The sequence below is a fragment of the Schistocerca americana genome, chromosome X (assembly GCF_021461395.2).
Source record: "Schistocerca americana isolate TAMUIC-IGC-003095 chromosome X, iqSchAmer2.1, whole genome shotgun sequence".
Classification (NCBI taxonomy): Eukaryota; Metazoa; Arthropoda; class Insecta; order Orthoptera; family Acrididae; genus Schistocerca; species Schistocerca americana.
The window spans coordinates 523,691,310-523,705,760 of record NC_060130.1 but is presented as its reverse complement, the minus strand read 5'-3'; positions in this window follow the sequence as shown (position 1 = coordinate 523,705,760).

The window sequence follows — 14,451 nt, the reverse complement described above, 5'->3', positions numbered from 1 at the left end:
GTATTTGCGATGCTTTCTGCAAAGGAATGTCAATAGCGAGGATAATGGCCCCTTTTTTTTCCACCTGTGCCTCTGAAAGGCACACACTAATGGCTTTTTTCCAGGTGACTGTCGCGCAGCTGGGTGCCCACGACTCATTACGTGAAGATGGTCACTTAACTTTCTTACTGAAATATTTACGACACCAGTCTGCATTACAGTGACAGTCTCATATAAAAAATTTCACAGGTCAAGAATTTGCGTTGCAAATGTGTAGAAACAAAATCCTATGAATATAACAGTGTTCAAAAAGTTTTCGTCGGTATTGTGATACATTCACGCATTTACACACATTTCATAACTCTTAAAGTACGATTCTTGGTTTCCAACATCCTTTTCCACAAATCAGAGTCCCTAAACACTACTCATTATTCATATACGCATTCGTCGACACTTCTTCAATATTTCATCATAATAAATACGTAGCATAATGAAATTTCTCATATACGGTAGCATCATCTTCTTGATCATAAACATACCTCAACAGCATAATACACATCGTCGTCGTAAAAATAACATCATAACACCTCATTCAAATCTCAAAAACGTCGTAGCTTCCTCCAACAATTTCAAACCCTAAAATATATTCCATGCTCATTTCAATAGTGTCATCTAACTCAAACGTACTTTAAAATCATGCTCCCTTACCAAATACATCATTCAACGCTCTCATAGTATTACAATGGTTCCAAAAAAATATGAACACTTCACAAAGTAAAGACAAAATACAATTTCGTAAGTGTGAAGTAATCCAACTCTGTAATTGCGTAAACATGTGTCACTGACATAGTAAAAAAAATGTTTATCTCTCAGTTAAATGATCAGATAGCTGTGTAATTTGTGTGTTAGAGAAATATGGTACCGATGTGTAAAGTTGTATAAGCAAATACCATATTAGCTAGGGCTCCTTGTGCTTGCCAAACACATGGTACACAAAGTAAGTGTGTACTCCCCCTGAGGATAAATGAATAATACCCTCAGGTGTTACAGATTACAGCAATGGAGTGAAATGTATCACGGAAAACCTTTGTATCATTGTAATACAAAAATCTTTAAAAATAAATGTTTTAAGTACAAAATTGAACACTCAAATACGTGTACTATAGCGCTAAACTGTGCGTCTTGTTGTAAGATAATCTCTGTGGAAGTGTCGTAGTTATCGTCCTCTGTAAGCAAAGTACTGCTGAAATCGATGTACTTACCTCATCATAAACGAAAGTGAAAAACTTTGCGTATAGATATCATAGTTATTACGTACCTTACCATGATCAAGAAAGTACTATAACGTAACATATTGTTGTGCTACAGAAAAGTCTATCTCATTGTAGCTATACCACAAAAGTTACTACTAAAACATGTTTTACTTCCCAGAATAATACAGAAAAACTGTGCAGATATAAAACAGATACACCGCAAAAGCAGAATTGTAAATGGTCACTCATTAGTAGCGTTGTGATAAAATTGTGTAGCTGTCACATAAACTAACCACTGTGTCATCTGGTATCTCACAGAAAGTACTTTAAATCCAGAATGGATTATCAAGTAATCCAAAATGTTACATTAAAATCTCATTAGCAGTACCAGTATATGTTCTAAGTATGTAAGCCTTATAGTCGTTACGTAATCGTGCAACTAACAAAGCAAGAATGTACAAATAACAACACTGTGTTGCCTGTTCACATAACAATGCATTCGTAATTTCTGTTTAAATAAGTTCTCTTCGTTCCTGATTGGCTATTTAACTTCAAACATTGTTGCATGTTAACAGATTCTAAGTCTGACAAAGCATACTAGTAATGTAAAGCGAAAAGTTATATGGCAAAGACAAAGTTAAAAAGCAGATTATCTCTCAATAAACGGTTTTACATGTGAAATGTGGTGTAAACCTTTACTCTTCCTTGTATGCAATGTTTCAACTTCGAAGCAATTATCATGCGGTATACGTTGGTAAAGAATACTGGAATTTTTCTCAAGGTTAGCGTCTAAGTAATTTTTCCCTGAGCCAGCCGGCGCACGTGGCTGCCTGTGGTGCGAGTCATTGTCTGTCTCTTTGTTGGCGTGTGTCGTTATTGGGATTAGGAGACCTAACTTCTACAAATTCACCTTGTCGAGAGTGCCCTGCTCTGTTTGAATCCCGCCAGTTCTGATGGAATTCAGGTCTGTCGTTTTGTCGGTAGTTTACATAGTTTCTTGTTTGTCGGTCATGTGGTGGAGAATTTCTCCCTGAATCGTAACTGCGCGCTGAACTGTTGCGTCTGAAGTTATTCTGTCTCCCTTGATAATAATTGTTTTGGTTTCCATATTGTCTGTTTCTATTGTTATCTCTGTAATATTCATAATTACGGAAGTGCGATCTTTCTCTGTAACTATTACTCTGCCAGTGGTTGTCACACGGGTGGTGTCTGTTTTGGTCACGATTTGTGTTGTGAGAATAGCCTTGTCGTGTCCAGTTATTATTTCTTTCATCGCGGAATTGTGACGGATGTGACCTGTAATTGTTGTGCTCCTGTTTTCGCGTCCCGCGATTGTCAGTGTCAATTTCTAATTCTTGTAATAGTCCCTGAAAAGCGTCAATGTCGTCTTTGCAACGTCCTGCCAAAATAATATGTCGTAAACATTCAGGTAATTTGATTAAGCAAATGCGGATGAGTTCTGAGTGGCTGTATGGGTTTGACAGGTACTGATTTCTGTGCAACATGTCTTCAAAATATTTCACAAGACTGGAAAATTCAGATTGTTCGAAATGTTTCATCATTATGATGCTAGTTTTTACTCGGTTTTGTGTAGCTTGAGACCAATATGCTGAGAGGAAAGCATGGTAAAATTCTCCTTCACTGTGAAAATCGTGAATGACCGATCGCATTCTTACAGCTGGTTCATTCTCTAAATAGCCACACATAAATTCTAATCTGTGCTCTAATGACCAGTTGGGAGGAAAACAATGAGAGAATTGATGGAGCCACGCTTGTGGATGAATGTCGTTGCCAGAATTCTTAAATGTTTTAAATTTACGTGTAGTAATGAACAACTTATAGTCAAAATCATCATGTCGGTGAGTCGCATATCGGTCATTGTTACGTCGTTTCGGCGGTTCCATTTCAAAATTCGGTGCACCTTGCCAATTTCTTTCATAATTTCCGAAATGTGCTGTGTTATTATTTTGTGGCTGTTCCGTATTTCTATGTCCCTCTTCCCGCATTGGGGCGCGAGTGTCCTCTGAAATACGTAATTCTTGTATTACCTGTGTCAGCTGATCTTGTACTTCCCGGATTTCTCTTTGGTGTTGCGTATTAATTTGATTCTGATTTTGTTTGAATTTCCTAATTTGTTCGCACTCTTCTGTGTCATTAAAGACTACCGGTTTTGTGTCATTCAGATTGTCATCTACCTTCGTAGGTAAATAATTTAGCTGATCCGAAAGTTCAACTACTTTCTCTGATAATGAACTAATTTCCTCCATGTGTCTTTCTGAACCAATTTTCAGAGTATCTACTGTGTCCTTTAAGTTTTCCTGAGTTTTTGCAAGTTGCGTAACCGAATCGGTAAATGCAACTGAGTCAATTTTAGCTTGCATCGTCTCATGATTTTCATGAACAATAGTTTGTAGTTCTTTTATGGCTGCTTCGTGATTCTGTAATGCATTTTCATGCCGCGAAAAAATAGGCTGGAAATTCTCACAAATTTGTGTTTTTACGTCATTACAGACTTTTTTGGCATTTCGCTTCGATTTTATGTAACTCAGTAGTTAAATCTTCACGTGTTTGTTCAAGCGTGGTGTCTAACTTCCGAAGATTTTGTTCCATTGCGTCTAACTTATGAAGCTTTTGCTGTGTTTGTCTCTGATTTTGTTCCATTGTGTCTAACTTTTGAAGATTTTGTCCCATTTGTTTCTGATTGTTTTCAAGCGTTGTGTCTAACTTTTGTAGCCTTTGTCCCATTTGTTGCATTAACTGTAATAACAGTGCGCTGGTGTCTGAAACATGTTCATCAGTGCTATTCGGCAGTGCATTTGAGCCGGCAATATTCGCATTTTGAAAAGCAGAAAATGTGTTTTGATTTATTTGAGAAAACGGTGAGGACGCAAAACCTGAATCTACAGTATTTGCAAGATTGTGTCCTGTCATTTCGGAACCCTGAGGCGAGCTGTTGCCGACCGATCGATCGATAATGCTTCCCTGTTCACTAATTGTTTCACTGCCTACACCATTATTTGCAGCCCACTCCATTTCCCTATGCACAATTACCAAATTACTACTTTGAACATTAGTTAATTCATTACATGGTGGCGCTAACACACTGCTTTCGTCTTCACTGTCATTTCTGTTTACTTTGGAGCCTAGTATTACGTTTTTCACACGCCATTATTGTCACAATATTTCGCACGACAACACAGAAAAACACAATTTGAAGAGCAAAAATAAGAGAACACATTAACATAGCACTGAAAATAATATCTAGTTAATTGCAAGCGCAGCTGCGAAATACTTGGTGCAAATCTACATGCATGCCACAACAAAAAGCAACTACAAAGGAGATTCTCTCTACAACTAGGCGCTAGCAATAAACAATAGCTACACAAAAATCAGAAGATTCCAGTGAGGTATCCTCAGCTAAGGGTCGACATATGAAACATCCCCTTAGAACAATTATACATGACTGTCCTTAAACTGACACACAATATTTTTAGCGCAACGCAATCTGACTTTCAATAATCCCTACAAAAGAATGGCCCTGACTAACATCAACCTATACCTTTCACAAATCACTTACCTCACAAAAATCTTCGTTACTCGAACTACTGCAACACAGCGAGCGCCACTACTGCCAGCTAAATAAAAGATTCAAACTACGGAAGGCACTAACTACTGATAGGCATAGTTAGCAAATGAAAGATTTTAATAGAGAACAAACAATGTATTTACCTTAATAGTGTTGAAGAATCATAATATACATAGCAGTTCATGACATCCAGTCTTACAAATTTCAAAACTCCGCCATTTCTCTCCCCACACCCACCACTGTTGGCGGCTCACCTCCAACTGCGCAACGCTACGCGCTGTTCACATCCAGCTGTCCAACACTACAATGGCAGACAACACAGCACACAGCACAGCCAGTGATTTTCATACAGAGCGCTACGTAACGTTGCCAATAAGAAAACAGAAACAGCCTGCTTACAAGGTTTAAGTAGTTCTAAGTTCTAGGGGACAGATGACCGCAGAAATTAAGTCCCATAGTGCTCAGAGCCATTTGAACCATTTTTGAATGCAGCACATTATCGTACATCTGGGAAAATCAGTCCAAGGCAGGTCAACACACAGGGGTTTCCCTGCCTCGCCGGTGGGCAATGTACTCAGTCAGCGGCCGGTACCCGGGGGATAAACGAGGCAGAGGGAAGGTAGCGCTTCGGACACTTTTCAGCTCTACGAGAGAACTCGCGACATTCTGTCGTGGACAAGCTGCCTGCTGAGCAAATTCCTTCCTATTTACCGTCGCCTTATAGGGAGAAACTTGAGGGATTAAATTCTAGTATCCGTCCCATCAGTTTTGCCAAAGACTTCAGATATCTGTACGATTCCTTCCCTCTAACATAGACACATCATAGTTGCTTGTTTGGCAATCACCTTACGTCAGACGCTCGCCTCTGGTCGAACGTGACGAGCAGACTCGCTAGCAGTACTCACACATTGACTAAGGAGTTCTAACTCAACACTGGAATCGTGCCCAACACTCTTCACGAGCAGCACGAAACAATCTACGAGTGGCGAATGATCAGAGGAGGCAAGGGTGGCCCGCCCTCCTCACTTTTCTGTGGTGGTGGTGGTGGTAGTGGTGGTAGTGGTGGTAGTAATAGTTACGTTTACAATAAACCCCTATGCACGTTCTTCAGCCAGCGCGAAAGACGTTAGATTGTGTTAGTTTTCTAAACTAGCAGTACTAGAAAGCAAGTCACAGTGCGAAAGCTAGATCCCAACCTAAAGCATATGAAGGCGTGAAACATATGGCGAGAAGGCCAGGCACAGTCCAGGCCTCCCGTAAACGTTCGGTTGCCGTGGTAACCATGACGTTACTACTAGGAACAGAAGAGAAAAGAAAGGGGGGGGGGGGAGAGGCAGAGGGTCTGTAGTAACCGTGTTGCCGTGCTCCTTCAAGCTATTGGAGGACGGTTGCTATGGGCCGCTTTTCTGGGTTTCTCTTACGTTAGTTGTCCTGTGTGCAGTGAATATGGATGATACTCAGCCTTGCACAAGTATTGACGTAAAGTTATCAAGTGAGGACATGATTACTTCCTTGAAGGAGATTTCGTTTTCAAGGTGATTTGAAATTCAGAGCCATTAAGTTTTGAAGAAATGACGTCCAAAAATGGCACTACACTTCCTTCAGAAATATAATGTCAAAATACGTCCATTCCAAAGTTCATTGTATGAACAGCACAAGTGGGTATGAGCTAGCTATACAAGGGAATTTTTCTGCTGTCCATGTTTCCTCGTAAGCACAAGAAAAACTGTAGGGTCCGTAGAGGAATTAGACGATCTCAAGAATCTGCTTAGAGATTTATCATGGCATGCTTCTTCTAATGCTCATCAAGTTAGCTTTATTTCGTATAAAGAACTATTGAAACAAGTGTTTCCTATTCCAGAGTTACGTAATGAGCACCAAAAACTGACGAAAATCAGACGCAACAATGAAGTGAAAAAAAAGAGATATCATGAAAATTCTAACTGACGTCACAAATCTCTCTTGTAAGCAGGACTAAGTTTTAGGTGTCGTGATGAGGCAGAAAATTCCCTGAAACCCGAAAATTCCAGAGCCATTTTTAAGCTTGTGCCAAACAGAAATGATGATCTGAAAGCACACTGGAAGAAAATGTGCTATCTGCAGAGATTTTCAAAGGGATTTTCAAAAACTATACATAACAAACTGATTGAATGTGTAAATGATGAGATTTGTGAATACTTACATTCAAGTTTGGATAGAACATCATTTTATGCCTGCATCGTGAATGAAACAACTGATGTTTTAGACAAGTCACAATGTTCTCTTGTTGTGAGACAAGTGGACTTCATGATGTTAGTCAGGCTAGAACTGCTGCAACTTTGTTCACTGTGCTGAGTGGCTTGTTTCGAAATTACGTTGTGAAGAACAAACTAGGGGCCCAAACCCGTTATGGCGTTTCCGTTTCGCAGGAAAATTGAATAACCTGCAATATAAGATTCGTAACATGGTCTCCCACCCTCAAGCGTTTTTACTCACTGTTTTGCACATTCTATAAATTTATTTTTGCAGCATATCTGTTCTTGCTTAAAACCATTAAGGATTTTTTCCTTCACGCTTCAGGGTGTAGCGTATTTGGTCAAATAATACGCCAAAGTGGAAGGGAACTGCAACAGAGGCAGCTGCAGGCAGGCAATAGTGTTATGCTTCGTGAAGCAAACACATCTGACACGCATTGCGCTGCAGAGCCAGTTGGGAACGTTAGAGCAACAGCCTACGCTGCAATACCCTAGCGGGAAAATGGAAACCTTTACTCACTTTCCACCACAGAAGTGTTTAGAGTACGTGACTTAAGCTCTAAATGAACGTAGTCTTAAGCGTGTAAGTATTCAGCCATTCATGTACTAAATTATTCTCGACTCCATATCACAGCCTACAACACGAAGCTGTGACACGCAGAGCGACACCGTGGAATGCAGTGTGGGGTCCGCTTTTCGACCATGGGACAGGGTAGCCTGCCCTGAGTCACAAAGAGATCCGCAGCAAGAGCAGGGAGCCGCCTGCCTGCCGGAGGGAGGTCACGGATATACCGGTAGTCAGATGCGTCGCCGTATTGTCATCATGGTCGCAGCCAGAGACGTAACTGATAGCGACATTTGAGAGATGCCACACTCGGTCCCACTCTTTGCACTGTCAGCAGTGCTGGACGTCTATTGTTTTGTGTGAGAGGCAGCTGTATGCCTGCACCAAGCTGTTCCTGATCTACCACAGAGGAGGGCCAAAATAAAGAAGTTAATTGAACAAATACACTGTTTCCCTGTCGTCTTAATTCACTCTCTACAACCGACAATCCATGGGCCGTCTAACACTGATACCAGAACACTGACCTCGCCTAATTAGAGCAACATCTGTACCTATAGCCTATGGTACAGTGAGTCCAAAAATTTTGATTGTATTTTGGTCTTGGAGAAGAGGTTTGAAAGTCGTGCATTTTGGGAAGTAGATTTTAGGGCTAGTGGAGAGCCAGTGGATGTATCTATTCTTAGAGGTAATTGAAGTCACGAAAGGTTAGTGCCTGTTAAATGCACATAGTGTAACTTCGAGGGCCACTCAACGCCTTGTACAGAATCAGTTCCTGTAAAGTGTTATACATGTAGTCATTGGGGGCATATGGCTAGGCAATCCTGGGAGTCGAGATGGCTCATGATTAGATCCAAGAATTAAGGTAATGTATCTTGTTTTCTTGTCTTGTGAGTCTTAGCTCTCAAAATGAGTGTTGTTACGGACACTGCTTCGACAGAACAAGAGACACAAGGTATCTGAGAACCGGTAGCATAACGAATATTGTTAGGAAAGGTAGCACAATTAATAGCGGATAATACAGATCTGCGTGGGTTGGTACAATCATGATCGTCGTAACAGGGTGTACGCTTGTCTGTCACAAGTTTAATTGCTTCTTTTTGTGGTAAGGCAACCGAGGATGTGCAGGCCTTTGTGGAAGACTCTGGAAATCTGTCTGCTATGCAAGGTGTGGTGTCACCGCCAGACACCACACTTGCTAGGTGGTAGCTTTAAATCGGCCGCGGTCCATTAGTACATGTCGGACCCGCGTGTCGCCACTGTGTGATCGCAGACCGAGCGCCACCACAAGGCAGGTCTCGAGAGACTGACTAGCACTCGCCCCAGTTGTACGGACGACGTAGCTAGCGATGCACACTGACGAAGCCTCGCTCATTTGCCGAGCAGATAGTTAGAATAGCCTTCAGCTGAGTCAATGGCTACGACCTAGCAAGGCGCCATCAGTAACATTGCATGTATCTAAAGAGTCTCACTTGTATCGCCACAATCTCCAGATGTACCAAAAGGATGGATTAAAGTTAAGTATTCCAGAAGCTACGTACTTTTCTTTATAGCATTCATTACGTATCCTTCAGCTGATGCTTCATTACGTATCCTTCAGCTGATGCTTCATTACGTATCCTTCAGCTGATGCTTTACGGACGACGTAGCTAGCGATGCACACTGACGAAGCCTCGCTCATTTGCCGAGCAGATAGTTAGAATAGCCTTCAGCTGAGTCAATGGCTACGACCTAGCAAGGCGCCATTAGTAACATTGCATGTATCTAAAGAGTCTCACTTGTATCGCCACAATCTCCAGATGTACCAAAAGGATGGATTAAAGTTAAGTATTCCAGAAGCTACGTACTTTTCTTTATAGCATTCATTACGTATCCTGTTTCAGACCTCACGCCTTCCTGCTTTAGCTTAGCGCGTGCCTTTCGGCTTCCTCTCATTGTGTCTAGGCTGTCTTGTCTAGACACAACAGAAGGTTGGTCTGATAAGGAATTACTGAGCGTTACAAACTTGAGACTAACAGTGGAAGCCAAAACTTATGTAGGGTATAGAGAAGCTCTTAAGGGAGGCACAATATTCGAAGAGTTTAGAGAAGGTTAATTCGAGATATATGCAACGAAATAGTGCCACACGTTACAGAGAACAAACAGTGATAGCAGCTATGAGATATATGGAAACTGTGTAACAGTTAGCGGATAGGATAAGGAAAACGAATGGAGGTTCCTATGATTAAGGACAGGATGCTTATTTTGCAAGAAGTTGAGCAGAGGGCGCTTGATACTTTCTTAAGAGGGTTGCACGCAGGAAGTGTCAAGACATGTATGGACAGGGGATCCGACGGATATATGCACAGCAATGCAGTTATCTATAGAGAGTGATGAGATCGATTTGACGACTGGAATGCAGAGTAAACCGCCAGTGTTTGCAGCTAATATACACACATCAAAAAAAGTTTTGTATCACTCTAGTTCCCAGAACTCCTGAAGACAGACGTTGATGTGGATGTTGTATGTTAACAACCACGCATGAGTAACGCCTATTAGACGGAGGGGGTCCGACAGCCGATCAGTTTCAGTCATTCCACCAGGAAGGAGGTACGTGGGTGGTGCTGGCTGTAATTCAACCATGCGTAGACGGTCAATACCGCGGTTCGATTGCGTCCGCATTGTTACTTTGTGTCACGAAGGGCTCTCAGCAAGGGAAGTGTCAGGAGTCTCGGCGTGAACTAAAGCGATGTTGCTCAGACATGGAGAAGATACAGAGAGACAGGAACTGTCGATGACATACCTCGCTCAGGCCGCCCAAGGGCTACTACTGCAGTGGATGACCACTATCTACGTATTATGGCTCGGAGGAACCCTGACAACAACGCCACCATGTTGAATGATGCTTTTCGTTTAGTCACAGGACGTCATGTTACGGCTCAAATTGTGCACAATAGGCTGCATGATGGGCAGCTTCGCTCACGACGCCATGGTGAGGTCCATCTTTGCAACCGCAACACCATGCAGCCCGGTACAGATGGGCCCAACAGCATGCCAAATGGACCGCTGAGGATTGACATCACGTTCTCTTCACTGATGAGTGGTGCATATGCCTTCAACCAGAGAACCGTCGGAGTCGTGTTAGGAGGCAACTCTGTCAGGGTGAACGCCTTAGACACACTGTCCAACGAGTACAGCAAGGTGGAGGTTCCATGCTGCTTTGGGGTGGCACTATGTGGGGCCAACGTACGCCTCTGGTGGTTGTGGAAGACGCCATATCGACTTTACGATAGGTGAATGCCATCATCCTACCGATAGTGCAACTATATCGGCAGCATACTGGCGAGGCATTCGTCTTCATGGACGACAATTCGCGCCCCCATTGTGCACATCTTGTGAAAGACTTCCTTCAGCATAACGACATCGCTCGACTAGAGTGGCCAGAATGTTCTCCAGACATGAAACTTACTGAACGTGCCAGGGATGGATTGAAAAGGACTGTTTGTGGACGGCGTGACCCACCAACCCCTCGGAGGGATATACGCCGAATCGCCGTTGAGGAATGGGACAATCTGGACCAACACTGCCTTGATGAACTTGTGGATAGTATACCATGACGAATACAGGCATGCATAGATGCAATAGCACGTCCTACTGGGTGTTAAAGGTGCCGTTGTGTACGGCAATCTGGACCTCCACCTCTGAAGGTCTTGCTGTATAGTGGTACAACACGCAATGCGTGGTTTTCATGAGCAATAGAAAAGGGGGAAATGATGTTTATGTTGATCTCTATTCCAATTTTCTGTACAGATTCCAGAACTCTCAGAGCTGAGGTGATGCAAAACATTTTTTAATGTGCGTAAAATGTTTCAAGTGTGGACAAACGGGGCATGTAATGAGAGAGTGTCGCTAGGCTCAGGGTGATGCGAATAAAGTAAGAAGAAGTAATGGTTTTAGAGGTAGAAGACCGGGAAGGAATAAAGTGTTGAACGCCAGAGTGAACCTCAGGTCCACCTACAGTCATTCCCAGTAAGATTGGATGCTATGAAATTGTATGCGAAGATGGATAGTACGATAAGAGGCATAACAGGAAAAAAGGGTTGCAGGATATTCTTGGACCCATGTGTTCATGTGTTGGCAGTAGTGATCTGATGAAATGTAAGCAATGGGACCACCCACGATACAGACTGCGTGGAAGGGGGCTGAAGATTTGACACCATTAGGGTCAATGGACATAGACTTTCGCCTGGATACGGTTCAATTTGAAAAATGTGTAGAGATTGGGCCACATGTGATGAGGGCTACCTCATGATTGTAGTATTACATTTCTAATATCAGTATTGTGTCGTAATGGTCTTCGCCAACATAGGGTGGACCTTGACAGAAAAATGTTTTAGTTAAGTGGAGCCATTGCCAGTGTAACAATACTCTGGGTCAATGTTGAGTATAGCTCGCTGATAAGAAGTTTGTGTAAGGTGGAACCGTTAGAAGAGAATGGAGTATTAGTTCAGGTGGGTTGCTTGGTTAAGAGAGGTATTGTACGTGTACAAAAAATAAAGGGTGAAAAGAAGTTACCAGTTTCTATAGATAATTTTAGTCCAGGATATCCTGGAGGAGGAAGAGTGGGTGTCAACCATGAAACATCGCCAGACACCATTGAAACTGCATTACGAGAAAAAATGAACCACCTAGAGGAAAGCAATAGGGAACAGATGGAAAAATTATCTTTGGTATTTAAGGATTAATTTTTTTTCAAAAAGACCATTACTGGCTCCGTATATTACTCAGCACCCCACACCAACGGGAAATGAATTACCAGTGTACCACAAACTATACAGAATGCATAGGTACTTGCTGCCAATTTTGGAGGAATTTATCGATTAACAGCTAAAAGATGGACTGAGGAAAGTAATAACCCATGGTGGGCAGGAATAGCCATCATGCTAAAAAGAAAAAAAAAAAAAAAAAAAACTGCAGATGGAACACGAAAATATAGGTTTTGTTGGATTACAGACATCTAAAAGCGAAAATCATAACGGACGCTTGTCCTTTGCCAAACACCACAGAAACTTGGGATCATTTACGGAAATGCTAATATTTTGCAGCATGGGTTTAAAGAGTGGTTATCGCCAGGCAGAGGTTGCACCACAGGGACCCACCAAGGTAGCCGAGAGCACTAACGTGCTGCTTCCTGGACTCGGGTAACCGCACCGGCCCCGGATCGAATCCGCCTGGCGTAATAACGACGAGGGCCGGTGTGCCGGACAGCCTGAATGTAGTTTTAAGGCGGTTTTACACATCATGCTAGGTGAATACCGGGCTGGGCCCCACGTTCCTCCTCAGTTACACGACTCGCAGACATTTGAAACACGTTCGCATTATTCCACAGATTCCACTAGACGCAGACAGTTGGGGTACACACATTCGATCCTGGAGGGTACGGGGTGGCGACAGGAAGGGTATCCGATCACCCCTTAAAATTAACACGCCAAATCTGGTTAACCATAACAGCAGACCCTGCCAGTCGGAATAAATGCTTGGAAAGAGAGAGAGGTTGCACCAACGGGATAGATAGAAACCGAGTTTTCGGAGCCCTGGGGCACTACCAATTCAGGAGAACACCATTCGAATTAAAAGAAGCACCTACAACGTTTCAGAGATTCATGGATGAAGTACTGAGAAGGTTAAAACCACGGAGTGCTTAGTTGATCTCGATGATATAATCGTCTATGGGAGTCACTGGAACAGCATATGCAGCTATTAAAGGAAGTATTCCTAAGGTTAAAAGCAGCTAAGTTGACACTGAGTACAGAAAAGTGTGATTTTGTGATGGAAGAGGTAACATACCTAGGTCATATCACAAGTAAAGATGGGGTTAAGACAGATCCAAGATTGCACGCATCTCGTGGCCGTGCGGTAGCGTTCTCGCTTCCCACGCCCGGGTTCCCGGGTTCGATTCCCGGCGGGGTCAGGGATTTTCTCTGCCTCGTGATGGCTGGGTGTTGTGTGCTGTCCTTAGGTTAGTTAGGTTTAAGTAGTTCTAAGTTCTAGGGGACTGATGACCATAGATGTTAAGTCCCATAGTGCTCAGAGCCATTTGAACCATTTGAACAGATCCAAGATCAATTAGAGCTGTAAGTGAATCTCCTTTAACAGTATCTGTAAAGGAGTTGCAATTATCCTTGGGATTCACAAACTATTACCACTGGTTCGTAAAATGATTTGCGGATATTGCCAGACCATTAACACAATTTTTAAAAAGGATACTAAATTTGTGAGGTCAGAAGAGTGCCAGCATGCTGTTGATGAATTTAAATAAACTTTAACATCGAGTCCAGTATCGGTAGTTCCCGATTCTAATAGAGACTTTGTTTTAAAATGTGGTGCCTCAAACCATGCACTTGGCTGTGTATTGTCAGAAGAGATAGAATGTGTAGTATAAGCGGTAGCTTACGCCTAAAGGCAGCTAAATTCTTCAGAAAAAATTATTCCACAACGGAGAAGGAGATGTAAGCCATATTTATGGAATTGTATACTGCAAATGTTATCTGTACGATAAAAGGATTAGAATAATAACACATCATGTGGCATTAAAATTTTTGTGGTGGTTAAATGAGCCTTCCTGTGGGTTCACACGATGTGACGTGAGAATAAGTCAATTTTTTCAAGACGTGCATTAACCTGGGAAGAAGTGCGGAAATGCAGATGGCTTAAGTAGAAAAGTAGCAGTATTACATATTGGCGATAATAAGCATAAGGAACGGTAAGCTGCAGAGGGAGCCGATAATGAATGTAATCAGTATTTTAAGCAGTCACAGTTTTGTATGCAAGATGGGCTGCTATGCAGGGAAACCAAGA